We start from the raw sequence: 23,983 nt of genomic DNA on the forward strand, positions 1-23,983 counted from the left end.
ATGACTTATCCTTTATCCCTAGCTGCTCTTAAAATTCTCTTTATCTTTGGTTTTGGCAAGTTTGATTAAATATGTCTTGGTGACTTTCTTTTGGGATCTACCTTATGTGGGGTTCGATAAGCATCTTGGATAGGTATCTTGTCATCTTTCACGATATCAGGGAAGTCTTCTGCCAACAAATATTCAACAATTCTCTCTGTATTTTCTGTTATCCCCCCACCCTCCACCCTCATTCTGGTACTCCAGTTACTTGTAGGTTGTTCCTCTTGATAGAATCCCATGTAATTCTTAGGGTTTCTTCATTTTTTTAAAATCCTTTTATCTGACTTTTCCTCATATAAGTTGGTGTCAAGTGCTTTATCTTTAATCTCACTAATTCTGACTTGCATTGCCTCAATTCTGCTCCTATGACTTTCTATTGAGTTGTCTAATTCTGAAATTTTATTGTTAATCTTCTCGATTTCTGACTATGACAGTTCCTTTTAACTAAGTTACTATCTTAAATAATTTTAAATTAACTTATGTAAGTTTATTAATTAATTTCATTTTTCCTTTTGCCACAGGCTCCAATATGGCTTGGCACTGCACTGGTCTTTATTGAAAATTTTAATACTTATCGTGAGTTTTTTGCATCTATTTGATTTTTTTAAAATATATTATGTTAAAATACTCTCTCTTGTTTTTTTAGTATTTTGGCACCCCCTTGAATTTGCACTGCCTGTTCTATCCAAGGAGCCCTGATGATGCAGTAGTTAAGAGACTGGCTGCTAACCAAGAGGTTGGCAGTTGAAATCTACCAGCCTCTCCTTGGAAACCCTATCGGGCAGTTCTACTCTGTCCTATAGGGTGGCTATGAGCCAGAATCAACTTGACGGCAGTGGTTCCATCCAAGCCACAGTTGAGGTTATAGCCATTTCAGACATAAACATAAAACAGAAATGATTCCAATCATTATACATCAAACATACGTGGATGGTAAAGGAAAATAATATAGTCACGGATAGGAGATTCACAATCATGGTGATACAAAATAATATGTTGTATGTCCAAGTAACATGTTACTAATAATAACTAAAGTACTATTCTTCACTAATGTTTGATGTTTTTGAAAGATTATTCCTATAATAATGTGTGTTTTTTTTTTAATATGATTGTCCCTACTATAATGTGATTCTCATTCACTTTTCACTATATGTGTGTGTGTGTGTGTATACATATATATTATATATATGTATATTATTTTGAGAGAAAGAGGTTAGGGTACAGTATGCATACTGGTAATTCAAGCAACCATCGATAGTTCCAAGGGAGTTTGTGGGCATCTAAACAATGGTATGTATCGTGGTGAAAAACATACGGAGACTCTCTTTTTTAGCCACTAATAAATCCCTATTACATGAGCCAAGGATATGTAAGGAACACTGCTTTTTGTTTCTGTTTTTGTTTTTTGTACCTGCTCAGTATTGCCCTTCTTTCAGTAATAGCAAATTTTTGGGTTTTTTTAGCCAGGTGTATAGATGTAGAATTTGGAAGCAATAAAATTATCCTTTTTAGTGTACATTTCTATGAATTTTGACAGACACATATAGTCAGATAACCAACATCACTATCAAGATATAGAATATTTCCATCACCCCAAAAGGTTCTTCACACATTGTTGTAGTCAGCCCTTTCGCCTATCCTCAAGCCCCTGGCAACCACTAATCTGTTTTCTTTCTTTATAATTTTGCTTTTTCTAGAATATCATATGAATAGAATCATAAGCCTTTTGTGTCTAACTTTTTTCAGATAGTGTAAAGTATTTGAGATTCATCCATTTGTTGCATACATGAGTAGTTCATTCCTTTTTATTGATGAGTAGCATTCTATTGTAGGGATACACCATGGTAAGAGAATTTTAGTTTTGATTTACCCATTCTCCAATCTCAGTTCATGTGGTTTTTAAAGGGCTGACCCAATCCTTGTGTCATGGATTGAATTGTGTCCCCCCAAAATGTATGTCAACTTCGCTAGTTCATGATTTCCAGTATTGTGTGACTGTCCACCATTTTGTCATCTGATGTGATTTTCCTATGTGTTGTAAATCTTACCTCTATGATGTCAACGAGGTGGGATTAGCAGCTGTTATGTTAATGGGTGGACTCAATCTACAATATTAGCTTGTGTCTTGAGTCAATCTCTTTTGAGATATAAAAGAGAGAAGTGAGCAGAGAGATCCAGGGACCTCATACCACGAAGAAACAAGAGCCAGGAGAATAGCACGTCTTTTGGACTTGAGGTGCCTGCACTGAGAAGCTCCTCAACCAGGGAAGATTGATGACAAAGACCTTCCCCCAGAGTCGACAGAGAGAGAAAGCCTTCCCCTGGAGCTGGCGCCCTGAATTCGGACTTCTAGCCTCCTAGGCTATGAGAGAATACATTTCTCTTTGTTAAAGTCAGCCACTTGTGGTATTTCTGTTATAGCAGAACTAGATAACTAAGACACCTAGTATACAGGCCTGATCAACTGGTATATTCCATCACCTTGACCACTATGATGGATTCACAGGTGGACATATGACCCAATTTAATATAATGATGCTTGATCCAAGACAACTGACAGAACTACAGGCAACAAAAAGTTACTGAGCTGGTATCATGGAAGAAGATATTGAACTGGGGTAGCTATTGTGCCCCCACAAGGAAGTCCTAGCTGGAAGGTAAGCCTAACAGAAAGAAAAGTATAACCAGGAGGGTGAAAAAAATTCCTAACCTAGTCTGAGCACCTGGATTCAGTGATGCCTAAAGATCTACAAGCCAATAAAATCCCTTTGAGCTTAAGCCCATTTACTCTAGATTCCTGGCTGAGTCAAGAGACTCTACAGCCTACAAAGAAATTTTTCATATTCCATCTATCCAGGAACTTACAAAAGTTCTGGAAATAAGACATGAAAAGGGAACTGGACTTTACCACTTCCAGCGTATACGGCCTCAAGGATTCTCTTTACGCCTATGAATCTATATTTCATCATTTCCAAAATGGAAGGAATAATTTCTTACTCATTCTATAATATTATTTTGAAGATCAAAGGAAACTTGGCTGGTTGAAATCCTTTACTAGGTTATAAAATTAAAGAAAAATAAGTTATTACGATTATCATACAAACAAAACAAATTGCACACGTAAATGAGGTACTAAGTAATGATGATAATAAGAGGAACAAAATCAGAAAGCATTATGAGATCAGAGAACAATAATTACTACTGACATTTACTGAATGCACACTTTGCGCTAGGCATTGTGTTATGTACTTGATATACATTATCACATTTAATACTTACAATAACGCTAAGGGAACTCTTTTTAAACCCATTTTTAGATGAAACTTAGATACCATAAAACACTTTTGAAGGTCAAGCAGCAACTGGCACAGGCAAAATAAGAACCCGGATCTGGGCACCAAAGCTAGTGCACACTTCTAAGTGAGATGGTAAGCAAGACGCAAACACTCTAAGAGAGCAGAATTCAGTCATAAAAACCATCACCATACAATTACTTTAGCAACTCCAGTCCTCTATACATAACAGTGCATAATGTATCTAATCCATTAAGACATAAAAAGTCTACAGAGTCATGTAATCACATAGTAATGGATGAACTCTCACTATATTTCTAAACATCTGGATTACTGAAGCAATTTTACACATTTATTTCAGCTAATTGGTGTGATAAACACATAGGAAAAATCCATGGGAAAAAAATGATTAACATCTGGCATGAAGACGACTCTAAGAATAGAACCTATAATGAGAAAGTCGGGTGTTTCTATCCTATATCCTCTAGAGGATAAATACCCCAAGTAGCATTGTTTCCAAAATAACAAAGAGCAGTGTGATGGTTAAGATTGTGTGTCAACTTGGCTGGACCTTGATTCTCAGTGTTTATATGTGATCACTCCCATGATTGCATATACTGTGAGTAGCCAATCAGATGAAAGGGAGTCTCCTTGGGGTGTGGCCTGCATCTGAATATAAGCAGACATTCTGGCTGTTTGCTCACTCTAGATCCTGTGGCTACCTCCTGTCATCTCAACTCCAGTTCTTGGGACTTGAGCTGTCAGCTTATCTGCTGAACATGGGATTCGTCAATCTTCACAGCCTGTGAGCAGAGCCCTGCTCACTGACCTGCCAATCTTGGGTTCACCAGCCCCTGAAGCTACGTGAATCAGAAGAAACCTTGCGTCTTGCCTGCCAATCTTGGAATTTGTCAACATTCACAGCCCGTGAGCGGGAGCCCTGCTCTCCGACCTGCCGATCTTGGGCTCACCAGCTTCTGTGGCTCCGTGAATTGGGAGAGGCCTCTACCCTGATCAACAGACTCTGGATGTTCTAGTCTCTACAATCGTGTGGGCTGTTTCCTTGATATAAATCTCTCTATGTATATATTTATATGCTTTACTGGTTTTGCTTCTCTAGAGAACCCAGCCTAAGACAACAAGGAAAGGAGACACCACAGAGGAAACAAGAACATGCTCAGCCTTTTTCAAAGGCAGAGCCATCAGCCTCAGGGTCCAAGGAACTGAGGTTCCTTACACCTGAGAACCTGGCCCGTAAACCAAGAAGAATGTCCTTCGTTTGTTCTTCCATTTCTTGTTTTCTGGCTTTGGTGCTCATCAAATTACCTGGAAATAGCCCAATTTTTAAGCTTCCACTCATTGTTTCTATCTGGAACTTCACTCAGTCATTCATTCTTTCAGTTACTCAGTGATGCCTTCTGTTGGCTGAGGCCTGAGTTAGAGACCCAAAGCTCCCTAAGCTGCTCATGGTCTAGTTGAGAAAGCATATTTGTGAGCTGAACATCACAAAGCCAGGCAAAAGTGTGAAGTTTATAGTGGATTATAGGAACAAAAAGGAAGAGGAGACTGATAATACCTGTGGAGGTTGGGAAGACTTCAGATGGGAAGACTTCAAACAGGAAGTGATGTGTGAGCTAAATCTTGAAGGATGAACTAAAGTCACCTGGAGAGAGAAGGAGCCCATTACAGGTACCAGGAGCTTGCTGTGTTTGAAGAACTGTGAATTCAGTGTGGCTGGGGTTTAGGATGATTTAAGATTGGTGGAAGCTGAGAACGGAAAGATGGTGGAGGGCAGATTATAAAGAACACTGTAGCTTAAATTGCTTGAACTCGGACTTCTGGATGGTAAGATTTAAAATCTTAGGTTTGGAATATAGATGTGATCCTCACCTTCTGCATGCACACCCTAGGCTAATCATCAATTCTCCTCCAAAGACAATGGTTCTTAATTTTTTGAAGCTATAGATATGAGTTTATGATTTCTATGGGTCCCCTCCCCTGAAAAACATACATACATACCTAATTTGACACGCAATTTTATAAGACCACTGGAAACCCATTCCATACCCCTAGAAGTCTATGAATATAGATAAAGAATTTGTGCTCTAAGAAGACCACAGTTCCCAGATCTTCTGCCCACCTGGGAGATGTCCCTGCCAGGGAGACTAGGAGAGCTCTGGAGTGTGGCCTCTCCATCTTCCCTCTTTCCTCTAGCTACCAGCTTCTGATGAAATTATTTCTTGAGTTCTGGAGGCCCCTTAAGGCACAACATGATTAGTTTTAAAGTCAAGGGCCACTATTAATGTAGAAAAATGAGATAATGTAACTATTAGAAGAAAATATGTATAAATCCTTTTACAACCTAGATGTGGGGAAGTCTTTGTAACCATTACTCAATTCCAAATGTTTTATATATATACAGTCACATGTCACTTGACAACCAGGATGCATTCTGTGAAACAGGACATCATGTGATTCGGACATTGAACAAATGCCATATTATATATCGCTGCTGCCTACAAGTTGAAGCATACACTGTTGTATGGTAAACTTTTTATTTCTAAGTAGCGAAAGTTCACATTGAAATCATGATAGAAAATACAGTACAGTACATACATAAGCCAGTAACGTAGGCCTTTATTATGACTATAAAGACATATGCATTATAGGTTATATATGTTCTGTGACATTGCATGCCTTGCAGCACACTTTGTATACAAGAGACTTGAGATACGTGTGCTGGGTACAGGAAGCTATTGCATTTATTGCATCTGGTTAAGTCCACTATATCCAGTTCTCTGATCAGGATTTCTGAACTCTATTGTAACCTCATGGGACCTTGGACGTATGTGCGGTCAGACATTGCCCAAATGGACATTATGTAACATGAATATATATATATTCAACTATTTATTTTTAAAAATTATTTTGCATGGCAAAAAACTCCTTAAAGTCAAAAGAGAAATTCATGCTAAGAGAAAACATTTCCAATATATAGCAATGATTAAATGCCAAATACCCTAATACTGTGTGTGTGTATGTGTGTGTGTGTATATATATATATTTAATTCTTAGAAGTTGGGAGAAAAATGATCAAAAACCCATTTTTCAAATGAGCAAAAAGGAGGAACAAGCAGTTCACAGAAAAGGATATAGAAATTGTCCTTAAACATATGAAAATATGTCTAAGTTCACTTATAATAAGAGAAAAGTAAATTAAAACTACACTGGGCATTGTGGTAAACGCACCACCGCAATGAAAGAAGGTAGCAATAGGGGAAACTGGGTGTGGGGTACCTGGGAAGGTTCTGTATGATGTTCCCAACTTTTTGGTAAATCTAAAACAATTCTAAAATAAATGTCTATAAAAAAAATAAATAAACTACACTAAGATATTATTTCTCACCTACCCGACTGCCAAGAGTTCAAAAGCTTGACAATATACTCTGTTGGCCAGGCTGTGGAGAAACAGTCACTCTCATGCATTACTGGTGAAAGTGCAAAAGCTTACCTGTATGGAGAAAAATTTGGTAATAGCTCACAAAACTATATACCTATTTACCTTTATATCTATATACCTACCCTATAACTGAGGTATAATCCTATAACTGAAATTACTGGTAATAGATACCGAGATAATTTCAGTTATAGGAATTCACCCTGAAGATACACCTTCAACCGTACTAAAAAATGCAGGTACGAAGTTATTCACTGTGGTATTATTTATAGTGACAACAAAATACTGGGGAAAAATGAAACACTATCCACAAGAATGACCCTGTATAGCCACACAAAGCAGTACCATTCAACTGTAATAGAGAATGAAGAGGATCTTTATAAACTGATATGAAATGACTTCCAGGATAAAAAGCAAGATTGAAAAAGAGTGTATGCAGTATACTAACTTCTCCATAAGAAATAATGGGAAGTAAGTGTATATATAAATATATGTATTTGCTTATTTTTGTAAAGAAACACATAATAGATAAACCACATACTAATGAAAATGTTTACTATAAAGGGTGGGTAAGAACGGGTTAGAAGAGACAGAGATGAAGTGGGACTTCCCTGACAACAACTTATTATCTAGTTCTCACTTTTGAACCATAGAAATATTTTACATATTCAAAATATAAGAGTAAATTTAAAAAAATAAACTTTCCTACAAAACAGAAAATAAGCGAAATAGTATATCATATTGATAAAAATAACCACAGGGGAAAAAAATCAAATCAAACAACTTTTGAATACAGTACTCAGAATGTATGCCCTTCGTGGACTATAAGGATGAAAAGCAGTGCAAATCAATCCTAAACTTTACTAGTAGATTGATTGTCGGGAGTGATACTGATATAGTAATTCTGAAACTATTTCCTGTATATTATAGGTCAGAGCAAATGAATCAATTCATTGGGCTCTCACTGTGGGATAAAGGAGATGTAAATATAGAATGGGTGAAGATGAGGAAAAATCTTGTGAGGCTGGATTTGAACTGGAGATATCAATATTAATATATGTATGTGTATGTACATACATATACATATATATACACACACACACATATACTTAAAGCAATGACACCCCAGTAGCAACAGGAGCCCACCTAGTGGCCAAATCTTTGTTTCTAAATTCCATTTTCTACTAAAGGGAGCCAGAACTCTGAAAAAAATGACTGATTCTTGATCAGAGGTAAGGAAAATACAAGTTGAGCCTGACGTATCTTGTTGTGTTCGAGGGAGTACTCAAATACTGAGGGAGACATATCCAAAAGATACATGAACTAGCTTCCAGGGGCTCCTACTGGCTAAATTAGGGACAATTGAGCCCACAAAAGAGTAAAGAACTGTTTATACAGGTATAATCATTTCGTGGAAATTCATTAAACTATATTCTTAGGATTTGTGCATTTTTCTGCAGGTATGCTATACTTAAATAAAAATTTATAGTGACTTGAAAAAAAAAAAAAAAAAGCTATGATACCAGCAGGAAATGAAACAGATTTTATTTTCGCAAAAAGAAGGACCATGCTCTACAAATAAATTGTTCTGGTTCTAATGGATAATAATGGAATCCTAGTATGGATTCAATGGAAAGTCTTCAGTGTTAAAAAAGCAAAGGTGTCACCCTGAGGACTAAGATGCACCTGACCCAAGCCATGGTATTTTAAGTTGCCTCATATGCATGTGAAAGCTGGACAATGAAAAAGGAAGACCGAAGAAGAATTGATGCCTTTGAATTACGGTGTTCGCGAAGAATATTGATATACCATGGACTTCTTCATCTGTCTTGGAAGAAGTATAGCCAGAATGCTCCTCTGAAGGGAAGATGGTGAGACTTCGTCTCATGTACACTGGACATGTTATCAGCAGGGACCAGTCCCTAGAGAAGGACGTTATGCTTAGTAAAGTAGGGGGTCAGGGAAAGAGAGGAAGATCCTCAATGACATGGATTGACACAATGGCTGCAACAATGAGCTCAGGCATAGCAATGATTGTGAGGATGGCACAGGACCAGGCAGTGTTTTGTTCTGTTGTATGTAGGGTCCCTATGAGCCCAAAGGGACATGACAACACCCAACAACAACAACTATGGATAGAATAGAGCAGGGGGAGGATTTTCTTCTTACCGAAGACTTTCAGCTAATAAATATACAAGGATAACAGAATTAGAAAAACACCTTAAGGCAAGAATAATCAATGGATGGAAAAACCCATGTTTGAAAGGTTCTTGGGAAACAGGATATTCACCTGGTCTCAACACATTACCTCCACAAAATACTTAATATCAAAGCAAAAACCAAACTTGAAAAATAGAGCAGTCTGGAGAATATCACCTTAATCGAGTGATCAAACAGCATCGCCAATAATAACACAAACAAATGTGCCACTGATATGCAATGTGAAGCATGCAGCATCACCTCTGTAGTATTTTGGTTAAAAATATTTAAACTGAATTAAATTATGAGAAAACAACCAGACAAATCCACATTATGGGACATTCCACAAAACACAACATCATGAAAGACAAAAGAGAGGGGAACTCACCATAGAGGATATACAAATGGCCAACAAGCGCATGCAATGATGCTCAGCATCATTAGTCATTGTTGTTAGGTACAGCAGAGTCGATCTCAACTCAAAGCAATTCCATGGGACAGAATAGAACTGCCCCATAGGCTTTTCTTAGCTGCAATCTTTACAGAAGCAGATCACCAGGTCTTTCTCCAGCAGACACACTGGGTGAGTTTATACCACCAACCTTTCAGTTAACAGCTGAATATTTAACCGTTTGTGCCACCAGAGCTCCTTTGTTAGTCATTAGGGAAATAGAAATCAAAACCACAATGAGATACCACTTTACCCCCACTAGAATGACTATGATCAAAAAAAGGAAAGTAACAGGTGTTGGTGAGGAGGTGGGAAAATTGGAACCCTCATCCATTGCTGATGGGAATGCAAAATGGTAGAGCCACTGTGGGAAACACTTTTGTGGTTCCTCAAAAAGTTAAACATAGAACTACCATATGATCCAGCAATCTCAATCCTAGGTATAAATCCACAAAATCCAAGAATTGGAAGCAGGAGTGTAAACAGAAACCTGTACACCAATGTTCACTGCAGCACTATTGACAATAGTCAAAAGGTGGAAACAATCTAAAATGCCCATCAACAGAGGAATGGAGAAACAAACTGTGGTACATCCATACAATGGAATATTACTTAGCCATAAAGAGAAATAAAGTTCTGACACCCGCCAAGACGTGAATGAACCCTGATAACACTATGCTGAGTGAAATAAGCCAGTCACAAAAGGAAAGTATTGTTATGAGCCCACTTATATGAAATAGGCAAATGTTGAGAGACCAAAGCTTATCAGTGGCTACCAGGCCTGGGAGGGAGGGGGCGAGGGGAAGTTATTGCTAGGGGCGCTGTGTTTTTATTGATGGTGGTGGAAAAAGCTGGAAAAGATAGTGGTAATTGTTGTACAACATGATGAACTTAATCAGTGTCAGTGAATTGTATATGTAAAAACTGTTGAATTGGCAGATGTTTTGTATATATATTTTTACCACATTAAAAAAAAGATGGAAACTAGTCTAGACTGAAAGAGTCTGAAGAGATGCAACAACTAAATGAAATGCATAATCCTTGAATGCATTTAAAAATAGTAATAAAGAAAAGCATCTAAAAGGTACATGAATGAGTACACGTGAATATATTAGATAACGTGTTCAATTACTTGATAATAGTATTATGGTTACATATTGATGTTAGGAGATACATGCTTAAGTGTCAAAGGGAATTATCATATTTGCAATTGAATTGCAAATGGTTTTAAAAAGTGCATAAATAAGAAAAAGAAAGTAAATGAACAACTGTGACAGATGAATAACTGAACCCTCATGAATAGTACTTGGTATTTATTGTTCTCTCAACTTTTCAAATATTTCAGCATAAGAAGCTAAGGCAAAAGGAATAGGGATAGACTGCAAAAAAAGACAATTAGCACTTATTAAGTGTCCACTGGAGCCCTGGTGACGCAGAGGTTAAGAGCTCGGCTGCTAACCAAAAGGTTGGCAGTTCGAATCTACCAGCTACTCCTTGGAAACCCAGTGGGGCACTTCTCCTGTGTCCTATAGGGTTGCTATGAGTTGGAATCGACTCGAAGGCAGTAGGTTTTGTTTTTTTTTAAGTGTCCACTATGTGTCAGTCGCTGTTCAAAGGGCTTTGCAATATTAACTCATTTAATCCTCATGATACTCTACAAGAGTGAGATTAATATTATCTCCATTTTACAGACAAGGAAATAAAGACCAATAGAGGTAAAATAACTTGTCTAAGCTATTAAGTAGAAGAGATGGGATTAGAATCTAAGAAATTTAGATGCAGAGTTCATTACCAAGGCCACAATATTATCCTGCCTCTAATATAAAAAATAAACCTGATTAGTGAAGCATACTTATTGAATAATATGAAATAATAAATCCGATTAGTAGAGAAAACATATTAATCACATCAGCCCAATGATTATATGCTTCCAATGTCTCCTACATGCCCAATGCAGAAATCTGGAAGGTTCAATTGGTTCTGATTAGTTCTCTTTCCTGTGCAGGAAAATCAGATTGGCAACAATTGGAGGCCAAAGAATAGTCTGGGGTGAGGAGAGGGGGGTTGATTCTTATAGCACCTAAAAATAATATGTTCAGTTATGGGTATTCTTTTTAAAACAGAGAATATAGGGAAGGTCAGAGAATCAACATTCATATCTGCTTGGTTAAATAAATTCAAGGAAAAGAAACAAAAGTACAGGTGTTTTGAGGATTGGATTATGTTGAAAACGCCATTATAAAATGGTCAGTCTCCTCAGCTTGTAGCCCAGAAAGACTGCTGACACAGTAGAAATTACATCATTAGTCAATTAATCAGTGTTCTTTCACAATGACACAATGGGGTGTCCTCTTTAATTCAACAGAATAACCAGCTCACCAACAGCATCTGAAAAAGAGGAAAGTCACAGACTGGAAAAGAGACATGAAAAGCTATGCAGAAAAGAAAAACAGACAAAGGCAACTGTACTATAAAAGAAAGTGAGAATTGGAAAGGGAAGTCAGAGATCAAAGGTTAAAAGAGAAAAGATCAGGATTTTAAAAAAAAGAGATAGAAGTCTCTGATGAAAGAAAAGAGACCAGTGAAGAGATATATTATCATGACCAGAGTTGAAGCTTAAAAACACAAAGTAACAAAGAGAAGCTGTAATAGCAAAATCAGTCAGTACTACAGCTAATGGCAGCTGTAGTACTGAATGAGTAAGTTTGCTGTGGAATGGAGTTGGGTTTACATTTCGGATACACTGATACAAAGCAGAATCATTAAGTGGTGCTATGTACAGATACTCTCAACTTCATATGCAGCACACTTAATGTCATCTCAATATTTTTCATCATCCCATTCCAGAGAAGAGGTGAACATTAGCAAGGAATAAAGAAATCTAAAGGAAGTGGAAAGTCAGGTAAAGAGTTTAAGGGTCAACCCAATCAAAAACTGAGAAAAAGACATGAACAGACACTTCACCAAAGAGGATATTCAAATGGCCATCAGACACACGAGAAGATGGTCAACATCATCAGCCATCAGAGAAATGCAAATCGAAACATCAATGAGATACCATTTTACTCCCATTAGAATGGCTAAGATTAAAAAAAGGAAAAAAACAAATGTTGGAGGGGATGTGGAGAACCCTCATCCATTGTCGGTGGGAAAGCAAAACGGTACAGCCCTTGTGAAAAACAGTCTGGGGGTTCCTCCAAATACTAGAGGCAGAGCTACCATGTGACCCAGCAATTCCACTCCTAGGTATACACCCTAGGGATCTAATAGAAGTGACACGAACAGACATATGCACACCTATGTTCATTGCAGCAGTGTTCACAATAGCAAAAAGATGGAAACAACCTAAGTGCCCATCAACAGATGAATGTATGTATGTGGTACATACATACAATGGAATGCTACTTGGTGATAAAGAAAAATGAGTTCCTGAAACATTTACAATGTAGACAAACCTGGAGAACATTATGTTGAGTAAAATAGGTCAATCACAAAAAACAAATATGGTATGTTCTCACTTTTATGAAATGACATGAGTAGGTAAATATACAGAAACTCATGTTCATTAGTGGTTACCAGGGGTGAGGGGTGGGGAAGAAGGAGAAGTACTGCTTAGGTAGTAGTCACTTTTTGTTAAGGGAATGGGAAAGGAAGCACCGAGTATAGCTGAAGTTTGCACAGCATGACTGATGTAACTGGTGTCAATAAGCTGTACACAGGGAACAAGGATGAATGGCCAAATGCTAGGTTGTGTATGGTTTTGCAACAATAACAACAACAAAAAAGGGGGGGGAGAAGGCTACAGACGCTGAAACTAATCACCTTATGTGATTGGTTCTCTGGGTTCAGGTGTCTTAGGACCATGGTCTCATGGGACAATCCAGTCAATTGGCATAATACAATTCTTAAAGTTAATGTTCTGCTTCCCAGTATGGTGAGTAGTGTCTGGGGTCTTAAAAGCTCATGAGTGGTCATCTAAGATACAACTATTAGTCTTCATTCATCTGGAACAAAACACAAAGAAGAAAAGCCAATAATCAAAGAAGAAACTGGACTACAGGACTATCTACATGAACCACTGCTGCCTCCACCTCAAGACAAGAAGAACTAGATGGTGCCCGTCTACCATTATTGAATGTTCTCATCAGGAATGTAATAGGGAAATCCTGATAAAAAGGAAGAAAAATGTGGAACAGAACTTCAAATTCTAAAAGAATCCAGATTTACTGAACCTATTGAGTCTGGCAGAGTCCCTGAGACTATGGCCCTGAGTAGCTCTTCAAACCTTAAACTGAAACTATCCCCTGACATTACCTTTAAACTAAGCAACAGTTTAGCCCAAAGAGTAAAGATTGTCACCCTTGAGTATTGCGTTACTTTAAAATTATCTATATAGACCAAGGGGTCAACAGTTATTTTAAAGCATAGATGAAATGTTGTGGGGCAGGGAGATTAACTAAACGGATGTGAAACAACCAGGACAGAAATAATGAGAATACTGACACAGTGTGAGGAATTTAAACTATGTCACTGATCATTACGTCTAGAAACTGGAATAGGAGTGGGTTTTGTTGTGTATATTTTCACCAAAAAAAAAAAGGAGTTTGAGGGTCCAGGTTTTCATTTCCTTTGCCACTCCCACAGGACTTCTGTGACCAAAAAAAAGTACTGACCAATGGAATTTGTCATACAGTATCTGAGACTAAGTTCTGGGGAAAGGGAGATACAACAAGGGAGACACTCCCAACCAAATATACCAGCCTAGAAGCTCACATTCCAAAGATATTGTTGTTAGCTGCCATCAAGTAGGTGACCTCACGCACAACGGAATGAAATGCTGCCCAGACCTCGTCCGTATGCACAATCGGTTGCGGATTGGACTGTTGTGATCTAAAGGGTTTTCACTGGCTGATTTTCAGAAGTAGATCACCAGGCCTCTCTTCCTAGTCCGTGTTAGTCTGGAAGCTCCACTGAAATCTGTTCAATATCATAGCAACACACAAGCCTCCACTGACAGAGGGGTGGTGGATGCTCATGAGGTGCATTAGCTGGAATTAAACCCACATCTCCCATATGAAGTTGAGAATTCTACCACTGAACCACCAATTCAACCACTGAACCATTCAAAAGATACTTAAGTGACATGTGACTTGGGAAAACCAGAAATGCCCTCCTAGCATGCCTCTACATATGGTTTCTGCTCTCACTGAGGTCAGCTTGTCCCTTGAATAGAGCTGAACATTCAAGTAAGAATGATTGTTTCATACACCTAATTTAGATCCCGCCCCTCTACCCCACCCAGATCTATCAGAAGGAGTAAAGGGCACGGAAGTGAACACTTGTTATTTTGAATGTTCCACATTTGATTTCTTTAGGGCACTGCCCCCCCACCGACTCATTGTGGTTTTTTGGGGGTCTCAATCTGGGGCCCCATCTCCACCACCAGAAGTAGAAATGTGACTCAACCTACCCAGTCAGATTCCTTTTTCAGGGATTTGTATGAATTAGCTGGAAGAGTGAGCGGGGCATTCTGAGATTCGGGCACAATCATGTAAGTCTGAAGCTGGTAGGGACCATTTTTCCCACCATAGGAGGGTCACTAAGGAAAAAAATGGGCCACGTGGAGAAGAGACAAGAGGGCTGTCAGCCGGGGAAACAGCAAAGGTGGATTCACCATGAAGCTAACAAAACCTGAGCTCACAGGTCCCTTTCTAGCAATGTGTGCACATGGTCATCTGTAATCTTTTTTTCTAAAGAAGACTCTCCAAATTGCATAAGCTTCAGGCCCCACAAAACCTACATCTATCCCGGGAGAGATAGTTCTGAAAATACAATCAGGCACTCAGAGCTGCCCATTATAGAAGCCAGTTCCAACCCATTGGGCTCTGCAATTCCGAGAACCAAATCTACCCTTTTCTTCTCTCTCGGGATAGTCTGAGTTCAGTTTTACCTACTTACGACCAAGAGAATCTGAGGATTTTAAGACAGAAATAAAATTATGGTTCTTAACTTCCTGACAGGAAGGAATGTGCTATTTTCACTTTACAGAACATTTTTTATAATCTTTTGTTTCTGTCCACATTTCAGGATGTGGTTTACAGTAAGTTTCAACATCAGAACTGTCATCCATTTTAAGAAACAAACCACAAAACAGCCTAAATACAGTTTTTCAAGGCAATTTTTTCCTTTAATCAGCTACAAATGATAAAAAGGGCTGACGCCACAAAAAGTCAGACTTGATACTTTTGTCAGTGTTATCTGCTTACCAAACATGTATTGTTATTTCTCCATTTCTTAGAATACTTCCTTACTCTCTACTGAAAGCTCCAATGAAACGCTCCACTTTCTGCCAGTCCACATAATGGCTAAGGAATAGTCTCAATACTACGTCCTGTCAAACCCCAGCAGCGTCCTTGGACACTTAACTGTCTCCTGACAAATTACACAGGACACCTGAGATTCTTAGAAATCTGCAAGAGAAGCATCTTCAGAAATGTTTCATTTAACTAAGATTCTGCTTTCTTGGGATTTCTTACTGAGGAAGTCAATCAAAAAAGTGAAAAAAATTACTAAAGATAATCCAAGCTTTTCTGATGAAAAACGTGAAAACAAATAGAGGTCCAGAAATTTTTTTCCCTGTAGTTATACACATACCCATGTATGGATGCCCCAACAACGCAAGGAAAAAAAAACTGGTTATTATTAAATATCCCTAACAAAGTATTTACAGTATTACATTTGTTAGAAAAAGTTAGATATTTATCCCAAACAAAACATAGACTATTTCATGTCCAGAAGATCAGAAAATCAATCAAAGCAAACATTTGTTTGGTAAATGATTCATTCCAAATGACAAAGGAAACCAGTGTTTTACCAGAAAGTGACTAGCTCTTATTTTGAAGAAAAGCAGGCAGTGGGAGAAAAAAATGAATTGTGTGGTTTTGAAGTCTCTCTTAGCTCTGAGCAATGATTCAAGTTGTATTCAAATCCTGTCACCATCCCCCTTGCTCCCTTGCCCAAAGGAAAAAAACAATAAAATCTGTACACCAAAAAGAATGAATCAAATGAGCTTGCCTTGAAGAACTTACTGCACACACACACGCGCGTGCACGCGCGCACACACACACACACACACACAACCCACTATCACCACCATCATCATCATGATGCTCATTTCCAGAGAACTGCTACGTTTGCTATGAGATCTGAGCGCCAAATAAAGCCTCCTGGTCAGAGGTCCCGTGTCTTCATTTAGACCCAGGTCGCTCATGGGGTGGGTTCTCTGTAGGGTGCTGGCTTTGGCCCCAAAGAGCGCTGCCACTTCCAGCACTGTCAATTTCTTTAACCTCCAAGAGAACACAGAAGAGTCATTCAAAGCCGGCAAGTGAAGAGACGTCCTAGCAGTCTAATTTCAAAGTAGGCTTCGTATCAGAGTCTTTTTTAAGGTTTTTAAGTATTTCACACTGCTCTGATGGAAACTTCCAAAGGCAGTAGCTTCTGTTTGACAAATGGCACACAGAGTGAAGCAATGAGTCTGAAACAAAGGAGGAGGGGTGATTTTTTTTTTTTCCACAATAAGCGGCACACAATGAAAACAAGAGACGAGTGAAGTTTAAAGGAATAATCTGTATTTATTCTGGTAGAGACTTTCCGCACGTCAGCACTTTGAATACCACTGTAAAATGCCGACAATAATGATGTGAATGTTGCTATAAACAATTACATCTCCCGACTAATGGATTTCAAAGGTGTTTCTGCTTCTGCCTTACACACACACACACACGCATGCACACACAATTCAGGTACCCATGTTTGGATCTCCCAAGATCAACTCCACTGCAGGGAGGGAAAATATCTAGACTAACAATGATACTGGAATAAGAATAAACACGTATAAAGAACAGAATGAGAGCTTCAGTACACTTAACCTGAAGGCCTGAAGCTCAGGTGCTCTGGGTTTCTAACTGGGCAGCAGCTTGGCAGAGCAGGTATTAACCTAGACTGTGGAGTAAGATCCAATCTGGGCTGGAATCCCAGCTTACTTGTTGGATGACCAGGCACAGTAACTGAACCCTCCTGAGCTCCAGTTTCCCCGCCTGTAAAATGGCAGCAGTCATGCCCAGCTCAGGGAATGGTACAGAGATTAAACAAGGAAATATACCTACAGTGCTGGTACAGAGTCTGGTGCACAGCACATCACTCAGTATGTGGAAGTAATTGCTCTTATTACCACTATTACTATTGCTTCTCAAAGAGCATCCACCTTGGTTAAACAGACACCATGCCTGCGGCATTAAGTTGCTCGGGGAAAGTCAGATTTAAAGAAAATACAGCTTGCCCAACCAAGCACCTTGCTCGAAACACATATTTGTTTGGTTCTATCTTGTTGGAAAGGAGCCCTGGTGGTGCCGTCGTAAAAACGATCGACTGCTAACCAAAAAATCAGCGGTTTGAAACTACCAGTGGCTCTGTGGGAGAAAGATGTGACAGTCTGCTTCCATAGAGATTCCAGCCTTGGAAACCCTACGGGGTTGCTATGAGTTAGAATCGTCTCAATGGCAGGGTGGTTCTGTTATCTTCTTGGAATTGGAATGCCAGTACAAGGGAAAAAAAATCAAAAACCCTACCCTGTTGCCATCGAGTCATGGTGACCCTATGTGTTACCGAGTAGAACTGCTCTGTAGGGTTTTCTTGGCTGTGATCTTTATCAAAGCAGATTGCCAGGCCTTTCTCCCACAGCACTGCTGGGTGGCTTTGAACTGCCAACCTTTAGTTTAGCAGCCAATGGCAAACCACTTGTGCCATTCAGAGACCTCTAGGGCTGGTACAGGATTTGGAATTTGAACTGAAAGGTAAGGATACCCTGCCTGGATGTAATAAGCAACTTTTTAATCTTTGGATGGATATTCTTCCCTGTTTGGCCCTTGCTGCTCAAAATGTGGTGCATAGACCAGAATATCAGCATTACCTAGGAATTTCTTAGAAATTCATCATTTCAGGTCGTGCCCCTGACCAACTAAATCAGAATTGTAACAAGATCCCCAGGTTATCTGCATGCACATTAAAGTTTGAAAGAACTCCTGTAGACCACAAAATTTAATGTACAGTTGATCACATTTTATGCGTGTTTCTGGGATCTTTTGCTGCATAATAAGCCACCCCAAAATTGAATGACTTAAAACAACAACAACTATTTATTTGCCCTACTTCTTCAATTTGGGCAGGGCTCAGCAGGGTGGTTCATCTCTGTTCCAGGTAATGTTGACTGGGGCAGTTCACCTGGGACTGTGAGATCTAAGTTGGCTTTCCTTTACTCACATGCCCTTGGTTTGCATGGCTGAACGCTAGCGGCCGGCTAGGCTTCTCCCTGTGTCTTTGCAGTCCTCTAGAACCTCTCTCCAAGTGGCCTTTCTCCTGCAGACACTTCTTTACTCGATGACACGGGGCTTCCAGAGGGTAAAATCAGTAATTGCCAGTGATCTTAAGGCCTGAACCCAGAACTAGCACAGTGTCACTTCTGCCACTTTCTACTGGCAAAGCAAGTCCAACAGCCAACCATGATTCAAGGGGAAATAAAAAGGACTTCACCTCTGGATGGAAGAAGAGGCATGCACAGGAATGGAAGAATTTGTTGGCAACCATTATTGCATACAAGCTACCAGAGAAGGCCTGTTACTTTTTTACTTTCTTCCTTTTTGTTCTCTTGACTGATAAAACAGCCACTTCCTTTCAATCACACAACTATATACAAGTCCCCACTGGGAGCATAAGGGATTTTAAGGCATGGTATCTCCCCTTAAGGAGCTTGTTATAATACAATTGGTGAAACAAGGCATACATATCTTGACATTTCAATAGCAATAAAATAGTTTAATAATAAAATATTTAAGAAGCAGTGCAAAGTAATGATAGCAGTGATGCCATAAGGCTATGCGCTACTCATTTCATTGACCGTGCACACAATAACCGCTCTGGGTCTTCAGAGAAGAGAAGAGAAGATGAGGAGACATCCATGGAAGAGAACAAAGGTACAGCATGAGTTAAGACTTGCACGGGACGAGGAGTAAGATGAATTTCAAAAGAGAAGACCCAGTAGAATACACGTGTATGAAGGCTACAATAGAATCCAGGAGCCCAGGGAACCCGGTCGTGGGGACCGAGGCCATAAATGAATATCTCTGCATCTTCTTCAGTGATGATTATAAATTCAATGCTCCTGAAAGAACTTCCTGCCTCATAATGCCCACCTTTACATCTCCCTTTAGATACGTTCGCAAACCATTTGTGGAATCCTCACCTTCAATATAACCCTGTATTAATAATGAAGGCCTTTTACTAACCTTATAAATTTTACTGTACCTTGTAGAGAGGACAAACAAACAGAAATGTAGGCATTGTCAGATGGCAACTTGTAAACCTCACTATTCATTGTACAGGAACTAGCACTTTTGGTATTGTTAAGCAAAAACTTACAAGTTTCACTCTCCCTTAGAAAATAAAAATGGAATGAAAGGTGCTGCTTACAAGAAACTTATAAATTTCAATCTCCACTGCAGGGAAATAAGCTCTGATTACACTACATTGCTCACACACCTCAATGTGCCAAACGCCTGTTTTATTACACATTCATGCATAATGAGTTGGTTTTCTGGCAACAGAGAATGAAATTTACAAGTTGCTATTTAACATTTTTGAATGTACTTTCTTCCTTTTTTTTTTTTGAAACATAATATGAGCATAATATGAAACTTAATATGATCCCAAGAAATATAATATGAGCATTGGAATTTCTGAATAGTACCATTCATTAGTTCTTTCTATAACAATGATTGAAACAATTTTAAACAGTGTTCTCAGGACCTCACGAGACCACACATAATAATAGGGAATGACATAGCTTTTTGCCATACATTTCAAACAACTGCTCCTGAACTTGTTGGGGGGATGGTTTTTAAAAAGTTGATAACAAGCATCATTTCTAGTCCGGGATTTCTATTTGTTGATGAAAAGGAATATGCCGACAACTCCAGAAGCTACCTACCATTTTCACAAATGTACTCATTACGAACTCAAAACCAGTGAGTTTGAATGGAAAACAAGATTTTGCCATTCATTCGAATACGTTTCTAAATAGTTATCCTGAAGGAAGGACAGGAACTCTGGAGGAAAATAGCAGTACTGTATCCCATAGAGTCATAGAAGTAAATAAACAAAGGAGAGTCACCACCTCATTACTCAAAGTATGAGCACGATAATATCCTAATCCAAGGTGTTCTAGCAGAAGCTGTAAAATCCCACCACAAGAAACACACTCAAAACAAAAGTCCAGAGCAATGTAGTCCAAAGTGAACCCAAGACATCTTTATGTCACAAAGAAAAAGATACCGAATCCCATCTCTAAAGTTTTTTAAATTCATAGTTTTTGAATAGGTAACATGTACACAAGATAATGAACTGAAACAATACTAAAGTATCAAAGTACAGTAAAAAATAAGCCTTACCGCCCATGCTGTTAACAATCTCTTGTACAGTCTCCAATCCATGCAATATAGACATATACACACAATTTCTACTACTACAGAAAATAAAACCCATTGCTATCCCATTGATTCTGGCTCATGGTGACTTCATATGTTACAGAGTAAAACTGCTCCATAGGGTTTTCTCAGCTGTAATCTTTACAGAAGCAGATCACTTGGCCTTTCTTCCACGGAGCCACTGGGTGGGTTAAAACTGTCAACCTTTAGGTAAGCAGCTGATCGCAAACTGCTCACGGAAAGGGTTAGAGTATTATTAATAATACAAATAATAGCATACTCTAACCCTTTTACCACTTAACAATATCCTAGAACTGGTTCTGTATAGATACATTCTATTAGATGGCTTAATTGTATTACATAGCATCGATATTCCATAATTTATTTACCCAATCCCCTATTGCTTGGGCATTAAAGTTGTTTTTAATCATTTGTTATTAAATGCAACGTCTTAATGGATACATTTGTTCATAGATTTTTTTTGGTGCACATGCATGACTATAATTCTAAGATCAATTACCAGAAATGGAATTGCTAGTATGTGTACATTTTATTTTGATAGTTATGGCCAAATAGTTTTCTAAAGACAATGTACCCATTTATACTTGCATTCATGCTACTAGTATGTCGTACATTGCAGGAATTCCAAAATAACCCAAAGTTCATCACCATTTTCTTCTGCCAACTGATCCTTTCTCTCTTAGACGGCAGGTGGGAATAAAATCATCTACTTTTGCTTATAAGGACAGGCAGGTTATAATTATTATTGCCCAAGATTCAAGGCCATTTCATTACCCAATACACCGCTCTGTCCTCGCGGGCTACAATTCTAACTAGGCAGATAGATATTTAATTTGCATACCTTCTGAGAATACACATTATCTGCATTCTGCAGACATCTGCAAAAAGCCATCCGCAAGTGCATATTTCATGGCTGAATATTTTACGTAACATCAGCTGGAGCCCATTGTCCCAGCATTCTCGCCAAGTGTCACAACCTGCTCGTTATGTCAATAAGCAGCTTCAATTACTAGTCGTTTTCTCCCCACGGTGACGACAGCTACAGTGGCGTGCACTGGTCTGATGAAGTTTGTCATACAAAGTGGAGTTGAGGGTATTAAAAGGAAGAGCACACAGAATTAGAAAAGCATAAAAAAAAAAATTAAAAAAATTCCACCTGCCAAATAGACATTTGGGGGAAATGACAACATTTCTCAAACAGTATCCAAGAATGAATACAAAAATGCAATTACTTTTGAAAAAGATGGACAAATAAATTCACCATGGGAATACATTTTCACCCCAAGATAGAACCCTGGTTTTTATTGACTAATTAGTCATTAAGTGTCATCTCAAAAACAACTATAAATAAAAGCATATTTGGTAAATATAAAAAAAGTTTTGTCTTAGATAGTACTGTAAAATAAAAATAGATGCCAGCAGAGAATGCTACTGTGAATGCCTTGTCCAGTAGTAAATAAATGAGAAAGCACGCCACTGTCGGCTCTACCTTCAAAATGTATTACTAATCCTCCCACCTCTCACCTCTTCCACCACCATCACTGGGCTCCAAGCTACTCTTCCCCGACCCGGGTCTGCAGCCAAGCCTCCTTACTGACTACCTAACTCTGTTTGTCCCCTTCAGCCTCTTCTATACACAGCAGCTGAAATAATCATGTAAAAACATCAATCAGATAATATCTCATTTCCTTCCTTTCAGCTTTCCAGTGGCTTCTCTCACAATTAAAACCTAAACCATTTCCCACGGCCGACAAGGCCCTATGTAAGCCAGCTCTGCCACCTCTCCAACGGCATTCCCCATCTTTCCTGTCTCCCCACACTGACCTCCATCAAGCTCAGTCCCCACTCAGAGCTTCAAGGCCTGGTATTGCTTCGAGCTGGAATGTTCATCCCCCATCTATTAACATGTTTCCCTCCTTTATTTCATTCAGGTGTATCCTCAAATGTCCCCTCATCAGAGAGAGACTGTTTGACTACTTAATCCAAAAAGAAGCCCCAAATTCTTTATCAATGCATACTAATTTACTTTCTGCATACCACTTAACTCTATTTGGCATTCTGTTATGTAGTTACATGTATATCAGTATATTATCTATCTCCTCTGTTAGAATGTAATTTTCATGAGGACAAGAAGAAGAAGGAAGATATAAGCTGTGCATTCCCAACCAGACACCACATCCTAATACGACTGTGAAATATACCTATAATTGAGGAAAACCCATCTCACTTATTTTGAGTCAGATTCATTCAACTCAGCAAACGTTTAATGAACTCTCATTTACATTTGGGGTTCCAGAAGGATAAGTCCCCATCTCTAACCCTAAGAGACTTACACATAGTTTGAGGGATAAGATCTAAAATATGAGCTATTGAAACAACACATGGAACATTAGCAGTCAGAGGCCAAGGTGAGGAGAGCTGGAAATAAAGAATCAGCGGAGTTCTGAGAAGAAGACACTTGTGAAGGCTCAGGGTGAAGGAAAGTAGCAAGAAGAAAGATGGAGACCATCTGGGAAGGGAGACCAGGAAGGAAGGCATTCTGGGTGAGGGCACAGCATGGGCAAACAGATTATGCTTGGGCTTCCCAAACTTCAGGGAATGGAGACCTAGTGCTATCCGGTCCATTGACAGGGCAAACCAAAAAAGAACAAAGTTATGCCCCTTTCAATTCTTTTTTTTTTTTTTTAATTGTACTTCAGGTGAAGGCTTACAGAACAAATAGTTTCTCATGAAACAAAAGTACACATATTGTTTTATAACATTGGTTAACAACCGCACAACATGTCAACCCTCTAACTTCTCAACGTTTTTTTTTTTGGTGAAAATGCATATACCCAAAGATACACCATTTCAAAAATTTCTACATGTACAGTTCAGTGACATTGACTACAATGTTCCAATTGGGCTGCTATTCTCACTTAAGATGAAGGCTTACAGAACAAAATAGTTTCTCATTTAACAGTTACTACACATGTTGCCCTAT

This window comes from Trichechus manatus, unplaced genomic scaffold (genome assembly GCF_000243295.1).
Source record: "Trichechus manatus latirostris isolate Lorelei unplaced genomic scaffold, TriManLat1.0 scaffold00001, whole genome shotgun sequence".
NCBI lineage: Eukaryota > Metazoa > Chordata > Mammalia > Sirenia > Trichechidae > Trichechus > Trichechus manatus.